The 8,367-nt window shown below is 42.8% G+C and overlaps 1 pseudogene; it reads left to right on the plus strand.

The window, feature by feature from the left end:
* The first annotated feature begins 5,814 nt into the window (after nt 1-5,814).
* On the plus strand, nt 5,815-6,602 carry LOC130842560 (thioredoxin-related transmembrane protein 1-like; annotated as a pseudogene).
* The last annotated feature ends 1,765 nt before the right edge of the window (nt 6,603-8,367 follow it).

Below are 8,367 nucleotides of genomic sequence, written 5' to 3' on the forward strand. Positions count from 1 at the left end.
GCTGTCCAGTGATGACAGCCTTTTCCTTTTAGCCCACATCCTCTGCCCATGATGTGGGGTTGGCGGGGGGTGGTGTCTAGCCAGAAGCTGGTCTTCTCAGAGCTGTCTAGCTTTCCTTCAAGGGACTGATAATATTCTCTGGCAGACTATCCAGAAAGGTGAGTTGCTTCCCCAGGCACTCAGGCAAGGCTTTTGAGAAAGATGGGTTGGTATTTCCTGGCGGTCCTAATTAGCTATGGTTATGTAACAAGCTGCCCCAGAACTTAATGGCTCACATGAGAAAGAATGAACTAATGCCATTTGCAGCAATATGGGTGGACCTAGAGATGATCATATTAAGTAAGTCAGACAGAGAAAGACAAATACCATATCATATGGTTTATACGTGGAATAAAAAAAATGATACAAATGAACTTACCAAACAGGAATAGAGTCACAGATGTAGAAAACAAACTCAGGGTTACTAGGGGTAAGGGGGGGAGGGATAAACTGGGAGACTGGGATTGACATATACACACTACTATATATATATAATAGATAACTATATATATAATAGATAACTAATATGGACCTGCTGTATAGCCCAGGGAACTCTACTCAATACTCTGTAACAGCCTGTATGGGAAAGAATCTAAAAAAGAGTGGACATATGCATAACTGATTCACTTTGCTGTAAACCTGAAACTAATACAACATTGTAAATCAACTATATTCCAACAAAAATTTTTTTGAAAAAGAACTTAATGGCTGAAAATAACCACCATTTTCTTATATCTCACAAGTGTGTGAGTCAGGGTTTGGCTGGATGCCCTTCTGTCCCACATGGCTGAGGCTGCGCTCAGCTGGTGGATCCAGATGGTCTGGAGGGTCCAAGATGGCTTCACTCACGAGTCTGGCATCTTAGTAGGGATGACTGGAAGGCTGGGCTCAGATGAGACTGTTGAGCAAGGTGCCTACATGGGAACTCTGCAGCGTGGCAGTCTTGGGGCAGTTGGATTTCTTACATGGCAACTTAAGGCTTCCAGCATGAATGTTATAAGAAATCTGGGCACAAGCTGTAAGTCTTATGACCTAACCTCAGAAGTTCCAGAATGTCACTTTTGCTGCATTCTTTTGGCCAAGCAAATCACTAAGTCTAGCTCAGATTTAAGGCAAGGGGAATGAGACTCTACCTCTCACAGAGAAGGGTAGGAAAAGATTTGCTACAATCCTTGGCACATATATACAGTGGAATATTACTCAGCCATAAAAAGGAATGAAATTGAGTTATATGTAATGAGGTGGATAGACCTAGAGTCTGTCATACAGAGTGAAGTAAGCCAGAAAGCGAAAAACAAATACCGTATGCTAACTCATATATATGGAATTTAAAAAAGGTACTGATGAACCCAGTGACAGGGCAAGAATAAAGATGCAGATGTAGAGAACGGACTTGAGGACATGGGGTTGGGGGAGATGGCGAAGGGGAAGCTGGGACGAAGTGAGAGAGTAGCATAGACATATACACTACCAAATGTAAAATAGATAGCTAGTGGGAAGTTACTGTATAACAAAGGGAGATCAACTCCATGATGGGTGATGACTTAGAAGGCCAGGATAGGGAGGGTGGGAGGGAGTTGCAGGAGGGAGGGAGGGGATATGGGGATATGTATATAAATACAGCTGATTCACTTTGGTGTACCTCAAAAACTGGTACAAGAGTGTAAAGCAATTATATTCCAATAAAGATATTTAAAAAAAATTTGCTACATACAATCCTTAATCTGCCATATAAGTCTTATAGAAACATTCATTCACTCACTCAATAAATATTTATTGAATGTCTACTACATGCATACCCTAGTCACTAAAGACAGTAGTGGGAAATAAAGCAGACAAAAATCCCTGCACTTGTGGAGCTTACATCTTCCCAGGGGAGATAAACAACAAACAAGAAATTAGTAAAATATAATAGTATGTTACATTCTTGCAAATTTTAAGGAGATAAATAAAGCAGGATAGGGGAATAAGAAGCGTTGGAATGGAGAGTGTAGCTAGAGAAAGTCTGATTGAGAAGATGACTTTTGGGTAAAGAGCTGAAGAAAGGGAGGGAAATAGCCATTCACCTATCTGGCGGCAAACATTCCAGGCAAAGAAAAAAGTGAATGTGAGGGGCCTGAGAAGGGAGGGTGTCTGGTGCCTTGAATACTTGAGGAACAGTGAAGAGGCCAATGAGGCTGGAGGGGAGTGAATGAGCAGAAAGAGTAATAAAGTAAGACTAACTATGGAGATTGGTGGGTTAGCAGAGCACCAGATCAACTAGGTTCTTGGGAGCCATGGTTAAAATTTGGCTTTTCTTCTGAATGAGACAGGAAGCTATTGGACAGTTTTGAGCAGATAAGTGATATGACCTGACTTATGTGATGTCTGTTTCAAAAGGGACATTCTGGCTGCTCTATAGACAAAGAAAAACTGAAGGGAGTCAAGGGCAGAATAGGATGTCCAGTTGGCAGACTCTTGCAATCATCCAGTTAAAGGTGATTCCTGGCAGCTCGCACCAGAATGATCACAGTGGGCATGGTGAAAAGTGGTTGCATGCTGCATAACTATTTTCAAGGTCAAGTCATCAGGATTTGTTGACAGACCAGATATAGAGTATAAGGGAGAGAGTAAGCTGGCCCCAAAATATGGCCTCTTCTATAAGTTCACTAAAATCTCAGATCGCTTTAGATACCCTGATAGTGCTTTTCATGTGACATCTTTTAATGGTAGGATTCAGGTGACAAATCCTGCAGTAAGCCTCTGAATACTGGACCAGTTGGGACTTCTAAGCCTAGAGGCACCATTCCATAGGAATTATGCTACTGGGCGGGCTAAATTCGTACAGCCTGTACATAAAAGGTGGGAGAGCCTGTATATTTCTAGCCAGTCTACATGTCTTGAACAGCACTCATTTCACCAATGGAAAAAAAAATCAATTCTAATTTGCATTATGCTATTTCACAATCTCTGGTGCCAACTGGAGAAAACTTAAGTATTCGTGACAGCCCTCTGGAGTGTGGGCTTCTTCAAATGATAACTAACACATGGCATGTGCATTTCTAATTAAGATACTTCAGATGTTAACCAAAAACCATCCTAGGATGTTGACCAACACTAACCAGATACACACACATGGATCCCACTCTCTTTGTTAAGGTATCTAAAAGTAAATTTCCATAAATTTTAACTCTAATTGGTCTCAGCTCTGGGGCCAAGAAGCACTTGGTCTATAGACCTTGAGAACTTAGATTCTTGCTGGGAGAGTGTGGGCTCTTTAACTGGCGTGGCCTGCAATCCCTTCCCTCTTTGTGTCAATCCAAGGACACAGAGTTCTCAGAAAGAAATTTCAAATGGTGTTTTTCTGCACCACTGTCCCACCTCTGTCCCACAGTCTTTACCATTGAGGCTTATTTTTCCACTTCCCGACAAGAGCCAGGATGGACACTGCCAGTGCATCTGAGGGGCAGCTGGCCACCCCTTCCTCACTCACCTCTGCTCACCTCACTCTATTGCCCTGGAGCTCTGCCTCCTAGATAGGTGGGAATGTGGAGGATGGGCTGGATTTGTTTAGGCAGAGAGGAGAGGGATGACAATTTGAGCTGGGGAGGAGCACGATCAAAGACAGAGAAGTGGAACCACACATGGCAGGGCAAGGAAACAGGAATTCATCCCACACAACTGGAGCTGAAAGCCACAGTACAGAAGCAACAGGAGACCAAGTCTGAAATACAAGTTAGGGCCATATAATAGAAGGGCTTGAAAATTTAGCTAATTCATTTGTTCTTCCTTTCAGTAATAAGAGTGATGACCTCTGTTTGTTGAATGTCCCCTATGTGCTAAACTGTCCCAGGCACTTTTCCTACATTGTCTAACATAAGCTCCACATTAAAGTAGAAGTTATTTTTCCTGTTTTACATTTTGAGGAAGTGGAGGCTTAGAGAAGTTAAAATCCCTTGCTCTAGGTTACCTAGCTGGTAAATGGTACAGCCCAAATTCAAACTTAGGTCTATGGTTCTTGCGACAATGTAAACAAGTTGCTCTCCTGTTTAAAAACCTTCAGGGCCTCTGGAAGGCTAGGATGCAGGTGAGTTGAGTCTGAAGAGCTGATGGAACTGTAGGCTGATGGTCTTCCTCATCCTTAACAGCCACCCACTCCTCTTTTCCCTCCAGAAACTCCACTCCAGCCTGAGGAGCTGCCCCAGTCATCACTCCTACACAACTGGGAGCCCTGAGACCTGCTGTCTTCCCTGCACAACCTCACCTACCAGGCAGAGGCACTTTGGCTCAGCCAGGGTGGCAAGTACTATGTATACTCCTAGGTCTACCTTCACTTCAGTAGCAGGGCTAAAGACAAGGAGCCCTTCCTCATGGGCCAGCAGCTGGTACAAGGTATCAACTGCCGCACTGATTACCACCATCCCATTCTGCTTCTCAAGGGTATGGCCACCAAGTGCCAGTCACTCAACATCAAGTGTAGCCTACAGGCTCTATTCTAGCCAGGCATCTTTGAGTCAAGGAGTAGGGGGAGCTCTTTGTGTCTTATCCCTCTCTGTAGATTACACTGACAGAACACCCAATTATTTGGGGACCTTCCATCTGGCCATGTGACCAAGCTTGTGGCCTGGAGTTAGGGAGTAGCCAGACTAGATCACACATTTTTCTTGACTTGTGAACCCTCAGCATGAGAACTAAAAGATAACCAGATACTCAGATGCCAGTACCATGGCCAAGCAGCTAAGGCTGGCCTTTTGGATCCCCTTCTGTCTCTCTTTCTCAAGAACCTAGTCCATGAGATGCCTGAAGGCCTGACATCATCCCCTCTGCCTATGTAGAGACTGATGGCTAAAGCAAACAAGGCTGAGGAGAGAGCTGAGGATGAAGAGAAGCAGTAGACCTGCCCCAGAGGAAGACAGCAGTGCTCACTTCCATGCCATAACCCCTGGGGCTGGCAAAGTGTAGCCAGGGGCTAAGAGCTGAATTCTCTGGGAGTAGCTTATGAGACAGTGATGCCACTGAGCACTTCCTGTTGGCTCTTGTTAGGACAAGCAGCACCTACTTTTTCTTCCGAGTGTGAAAGAAGTGGAGAAAGCTAACTTATTGGATAAAAATGCTGCTGCTGAAGGAAGGAGAAAGTAGGTTGTTGCTGCCTCTGAGCTTGAGAATTGTGCAGTCCCTTGTGTTTATATCTGTTCCTATTGATTATTTCTATTAAATAAATATGTCAGGCTACTAAAAAGGCTTTTTGTCATTCATCACCTCCTTCTCCTTATTCTAGTCTTTCCCAGTAGACCTGAGACTGGTCTCCAAATTGCAACCATTCCTATTTCTTTCCTTCCTTTCTTTCTTTCTTCTGTAATTCTCTCCAGGCTCCAGGTATCAACTAGCTACAAAGGCCCGGTCTTTTGGCTCAGTTTCTCTGCTCAAAACTCCAGCAATTTTTTAGGACTGGGGTCCTCTTGGAACTTCACTCAGGCCTTTGAGTTTGTCCTTGACCTTCCACCTGGCTCTGATCAAATTCTTCCCCAAAGGGAAGATTCCTGCTTGTATTTTCCCAGGGCTCTCCTGTGAGTGGACCGATTCTTCAAAACCCCAAGTCCACTACCTGCTTAACTTAGGAAGGAGATGGGATGAATATCAGGACAGTTGTTCCATGGGATTTTCATGTAAGAAAGCCATGGTACGAGCCCTGCCGCGCTCATGCGCACAAGCAGATCAGCCCGCGCGGGAGGAAGTGAGGAACTGCCGCGCCTCTTAGGGGCTGCCGCGCTTGTTGTGTGTGGGTGAGTGGCAGACATGAAGCCCTCCGGGAGTCTCAGGATCCCTGTGGCAGTGCTGCTCCTGTTGCTTTGGGGCGCTCCCTGGACCCACGGGCGGCGGAGCGACGTGCGCGTCATCACGGACGAGAACTGGAGACAGTTGCTGCAAGGAGAGTGGATGATAGAATTTTATGCTCCATGGTGTCATGCTTATCAGAATCTTCAACCAGAATGGGAAAGTTTTGCAGAATGGGGAGAAGATCTTGAGGTTACTGTTGCAAAAGTAGATGTCACAGAGCAGCCAGGGCTAAGCAGGCGATTTATCATAACTGCTCTTCCTACTATTTATGATTGTAAAGATGGTGAATTTAGGCGCTATCAGGGCCCAAGGATTAAGAAGGACTTCATAAACTTTATAAGTGAAAAATAGTGGAAAAGTATTGAACCCGTTTCATCAAGGTTTGGTCCAGGTTCTATTTTACTTGCCATAACTATTTTATCGAAAACCTTGGATTACTGGCTTGGGGATCATATACAGTGTTTGCTTCCGCAACTCTTTCGGGACTATTATTAGGACTTTGCTTGATATTTGTGGCAGATTGCCTTTGTCCTTCAAAAAGGCGCAGACCACAGCCATACCCTTCCAAAAAATTATTACCAGAATCTTCTCAACCTTTGAAAAAAGGGGAGGAAGAACAAGAGGCTGATGAAGAGGATGTTTCAGAAAAGGAATCTGAAAGCAAAGAAGGAACAAAGAAAGACTTTGCACAGAATGCCATAAGACAGCGTTCTGTGGGTCCTTCATTGGCCACAGATAAATCCTAGTTAATTGTTACAAATATTTTCATATGATTTTGACAAAACAGATTGATCATTTCTTTTGGTTTGACGTGAACTGTGACTTGCTTCTACATTGCAGGGTTCAGTCTAGATTGTCATTAGGTTGAACAGTCTACCTTCAGAAAATAAAAGCAGCACTATGTGAAAAAATAGGATTTGAGAACAGTAAGGTGGTTCAAACAATTCTTTAATTTTTGAAAAATCTGGTGCCGAGCAATAAGATTTCTGTATGATTGTTTCATAATAACCTTTTCAAGTCTGAGTTGAAAAGTTACATTTCCCAAGTATTGCATTATTGAGGTATTTAAGATTACTTTAGAGAAAAAGATTTCTCATTTGATATAATTTTTCTCAGTTTCACTGTGGAAAAAAGAACATATTTCCCATAAATGGGAACTTTGCCCACTGTCTCAAAGAAATGTGTATTTCAATGACAACTGAGGTCCTTTTAGAGATGAAGTCCAAAATTTAGTCATATTTTTAGATTATGCAACTAATAAAAACTACCTTACTTTAGTTATAGTTTTCTACATATGATAATACAGGATATGTTTAGGAAGTTTTTATAAGCCCATGGTGTTGTCTTAATTCCTATAAAGATTGGTTGCCATTTTTATTCTCCTCTGTTCAGTGTGTGATTTGTATTTTTCTTACCATGGGTTAGATTTTTCATTTTCCAAATTGGATAATTTCCTGGAAATGCTTTTTGTCTTTTAATAAATTGTTTCAAACGGGAAAACAAAAAAACAAACAAACCAAAAAAACATGGTAAGAGGCACCCAAGAGTTGGTGACTTGGGCACAAGGTCTGAAGGCATTACTCCAATGATAGGAAGTCTCTCTGAAATTTGTAGTGCAGACTATATTGGGGGATTTTAAGACCATCTAGAAGGGAACAGGGATACCATGAACTTTTCCTCCCTCTACTACAGAAAAGGGAGTGAAATCAGAGTGTTGTGTAGTGTCCTAGTATGACATTATCATAGATCCTATGCCCTGTGGTTTGGGAAAGTTCACATGGAGATTCTCCAGTAGGTCCTGGATTAGAGAGTCAAACAGACCTGTGTTGAAGCCCTGCCTCTACTAGTTACTTGCTTTGGACCCTTAGGCAAGTCACTTGTCCCTCTGTACCTGCTTCTTCATCTTTAAATTGGGACTAATGATAGGGTTGTGAGGATTAAATGAGAATTCAAAAATGGTAGCTGTTATTCTTAACAAGAAGGCAAAGCTGAACTGAGTCTGTTGATCAAAGAAGAAAGCATAGAAGTTATACTGCATTTCGAGGAAGAGAGAGGGACCAGAGAGTGAAGCCCTCTGACTTGGTTGTCCCCCATTGCTGTTCCCCATTAGTAAGGTAACCATACAATGTATCATCCAAGCTGGGACACTTTTGAAAGTAAAAAGAAGCTATTCATTATTACACCATGAATGCAGGTATGAATTGGGACTGGCCCAGGGCAAACCAAGATGTATGGTCACCTCTACCCACAGGGAACATGGTATAACATAAGATAAAGGTCCCAACATTGTAAAGATAAAATCCATATGGTTTAAATCCATAAATCCATGCTCCTGTCTCCTGGGACCTTGAGAAAACATTTTGCCTTTCTGAGATTCAATTCACACATCTTTAATTGGGGACTGAAAACCCCACTTCACAGAATTGTGGGTGAGGATTAAGTTCCTTGAAATTTTATGTAAAGTAACGACAGTTCCAGGTGGCTAACAAATGCTAGTTCCCTTCCTCCTAT

This window comes from Hippopotamus amphibius, chromosome X, assembly GCF_030028045.1.
Source record: "Hippopotamus amphibius kiboko isolate mHipAmp2 chromosome X, mHipAmp2.hap2, whole genome shotgun sequence".
In the NCBI taxonomy this organism is placed as follows: domain Eukaryota; kingdom Metazoa; phylum Chordata; class Mammalia; order Artiodactyla; family Hippopotamidae; genus Hippopotamus; species Hippopotamus amphibius.